The 3,534-nt window shown below is 47.2% G+C and overlaps 1 long non-coding RNA gene across 1 annotated transcript; it reads left to right on the top strand.

Annotated features, from left to right (window-relative positions):
- The first annotated feature begins 337 nt into the window (after positions 1–337).
- LOC146758114 (uncharacterized) lies at positions 338–2,592 on the top strand. The gene is made up of 3 exons (XR_014935111.1): positions 338–441; positions 744–867; positions 1,768–2,592. It is a non-coding gene; the product is annotated as an uncharacterized LOC146758114 (long non-coding RNA).
- The last annotated feature ends 942 nt before the right edge of the window (positions 2,593–3,534 follow it).

The raw sequence follows: 3,534 nt of genomic DNA, 5'->3' as shown, positions 1-3,534 counted from the left end.
GTTGGCACTTATGGGGCACGAGTTGGCACTTGTGGGGCAGGTAGTTGCATTAGTGGGGCAGGAGTTGGCACTTGTGGGTCAGGTGGTGGCACTTGTGGGGCGGGATGTGGAAGTTGTGGGGCGTGAGGTGTCACTTGTGGGGCGGAAGGTGGAACGTATGGGGTGGGAGGTTGGGCTGCTGAGGCCGGGCTGGTTTTCGATTTCTTTATAAACTGGGGTGCATCCACAGCAGCACTTATCTCCTGTTTTTGTTGTTGCTGTTGTTCATGATAATTAAAGGATGCTACGTCTGTGTTTGTTGTCATCCTGCTTTCTTTTCTCTGTCTTGCAGGTCAGCTCGTGCTAGAAGTCGATGGTATCGCTGTATGAATCAAGGGCAGTTTAGGAGCAGCTGCTGATGGAAGAAACGAAGTCCAGGCTAATAAATGGAAGTATCTTCTGGTAAGGTGTCAAAGGTGGCAGTCGTCATTAAAACCAAAGGGGCTGGCTCATCCGAGTGCTTGCTGACTGATGCTTGGGAGTATCTCGTTCTCCAGCTGTATGATACGAAAGCTAAATATGCTGAGCCGTTACAGCTTGTGCTGAAGTTGTGATTGTGCTCCCAGATGTTTCCTTTAGTGGTAAATCATGTTCTGGCACTGTGGTAGTCCTATCTCTGGCATGATCAGGAGCCTGGAGCACCGTGTCTGGTTGCGAGCCTTGTGTGCCTGTTTCCATGAACCTTGCTTTCTTTCTCTCTTCAGAGTAAGGGCAGGGTGCTTCCTTGCTTTTGGTGGATTCATTCAGGAGGCTGTCAGAAGGCCAATTGCAGTGTTCATAACACGGAGGGACACAATGGGAATGGACTCTCGTTACCACCATGCAAAAGTGAGTTTCTTATGAGTGATATAATTTTGATTATTACTTCTGAGCAGTTGCAGTGTGATAGAGGATGTCACGAAACTATTTATTTGGGAGCACAGGGAAGAGTCATGAGAACCGAAAATGTAGTTTCTGTTTTGGCTGTCAAAATGGTGGAGTTTTTTTGGGAGGACAGTGTCTGGTCTTTCTGTTAGCAGGCCCCCTCTGAGAAATTGGGCTTTGCTTGCTGCTTTGCTGTGCCTACCTGCCTGCTCCCTGTGCTTGCTGTGTCTGATACCAGCGGTCATGGAACATGCTCCCTGAGGCTGTGGGCCTGGCCCTGAGCTGCTGCAGCTTAAAGGCCGTTTGAGTTTAGGTTGTCCTTCCTGGAGCATCGGGTTGGACTTGATAATCCTCGTGGTTCCTTTACAACTTGGGCTATTCTGTGGTCTTGGTGGTTTGCCTGGGAAATACCAGATGGTTTTATTCCCCCAATTTTTTATGGCATTTGAACTTGTTTCAATTCTAAATGTGGGAGAGGAGTTGGATAAGGGTAGGGTAAGGGTAAGGGTAGGTTGCTTTTTTCTTTTTCCTATTCTCCTAGGTATTTTCTGCCCATGTTGTGATAACTCTCTAACCAGAAATGTTCTTAATGCTCATGAAAAGGCTTTACTGGCTGCACACAATTTGACCATAGGACTGCTTGCTGGATTAACTTCTATGGATTGATTGTATGCTTTTTGAGATGGTATGTTCAGTTTATCTTTTGAAAGGCTGTCAGCTTTTGAGGTCGCTGAGGTGTCTTGCTTTATCAGTCTCTAGCAGCTTGCTGGAGCTTGAAGTAGTTGAATCGTCCCATACAGAGCTGTTAAATAAAACCTTATAATCACTTTGTTTGTCACCTTACTGCCCTTCTTGTCTCCCTAGAGCCCAGCTGTCTTCCTGGGATTGCTGAGCAGCTGCCTTTCGCTGTCTCCTGCCTATCAGATCAAAAACCAGTGGTGTAAAACTGAGTTGGAATTTGGTGGCCTAAGTCCTTGAGTATTCTTTATTTCTGTAAAAGGCGCTGGATGTCTCAAGATGGAAGTCCAGATACCTACCCAAGTGTATTACAGCAATCACAGAATTTCTATTTCAGAGACTTTTTCAAAGCCCTTCAGATGGAAAGGCAAAGGGAAGTGCAACTTTGGAGTAGTAAATGGTGCTTATTAAAATGTAAAGAGGTCTAATTGGTGTAAATGGACTCCAGTCACACTGGTGTATAGCTTTCTTTATGAGGGTACTCAGGAATTCTTCTGACAATGAGTGATACAGTCCCAGCTCCAGGTGCGTGCTCAGCTTGGAAATGCATGCACATAGCTTTTGCTTGGCCAGCTGCTTTGACTGCATTGCACTACATCATCTTGTCTTGATCTCTTTGCTCCCTCCATCAAAAGTTTTGCTCGGCCTAGACTCGTTGCAGATACTGACTGTGTTATTTTGATCCACATGAGATCAATACAGAAATGAATACAGAAAATTAAGTAGGGTTGTGCAGCACGAATTTGAACGTCTATGGAGACCACCCTTTGTGGGACTCAGACTTGCAGAACTAGCTCCTTGAAGAGAGGGGCTCCCAAGGTATTAACCCATATAAACCGTTGCTCTTCAGCATCTTCCTTCGTCAGTGACATAGATGATGGCAGGTTTGCAGATGATACAAACTGAGCAGTGCAGTCAATATATTGTAGGGGAGGGAAGCCAACCAGAGGGACCGGGACAGGCTGGAGAGGTTGCGGGCGTCCCTTTATTTTCCTTTGTTGTTTCCTTCTGGTTACAGGGAGGTGTCCGTCCCTTCTGCCACTGTGAAGTTGCTGTGGGGAATGAAACCGTCTGCAATTGTGGAAGGAGGGTCACTGCATGAGGAGGGGCTGCACATTCAGACGTATGGAAGTTGATGGGAGTGTTTGCCTACAGATGTGTTCTCAATTTCAGTCGCCCAAACCAATGAATTTCTGTAGGAGGCTAGATGTGCTTTTACAGGCAAGATTCATTGACTTTAAAATGATACTGGTTTTGATGATGACGAGGGGGGCTGGGTGGTTGTACAGGGAAGACAATTGAATGCTGCCAGAGATCTGCGTTTATCAGGCAGGAAACAGTGGGCATTGGCCTCCCGTGAGCTGGGCTTGATACTGATCTACCGGGACTCTTCTGTCCTGGATATCTTCAGAGAACATTGTTCTAGCTGCTTGTAGTTGTAAGGCGTGGGAAAGGAAACAGTGGTAAAGAACTAAGAACCTGCAAGATAGTTTTGGATAGGGCGGTGGATGTAGTTTACCATGATTTCAGCAAGGCATCTGGTACTGTCTCCCAGGACATCCTTATAACAAGCTGAGCAAGCGTGGGATAGATGAGTGGACAGAGAGGTGGGTTGAGAAGTGGCTGACTGGCAGAGCACAGAGAGACGTTGTTGGCAGTGCAGAATCCAGGTGGAGACCTGTAACTAGCGGCGTCCCCCAGGGGTCAGTGCTGGGTCCGGTCTTGTTCAATATCTTCATCAACGACCTTGATGAGGAGATAGTGACCACCCTCAGCAAGTTTGTGATGACACAAAGTTGGGAGGACTGGCTGACACGCCTGAAGGCTGTGCTGCCATTCAGCGAGACCTGGACAGGCTGGAGAGCTGGGCAGTAAGAAACCGGATGAGGTTTA

Source organism: Coturnix japonica, chromosome 17 (genome assembly GCF_054131305.1).
Source record: "Coturnix japonica strain WE chromosome 17, WE-NBRP24, whole genome shotgun sequence".
NCBI lineage: Eukaryota > Metazoa > Chordata > Aves > Galliformes > Phasianidae > Coturnix > Coturnix japonica.
The sequence above is the reverse complement of the archived record's forward strand: the minus strand, read 5'-3'. Positions and strand labels throughout refer to the sequence as shown.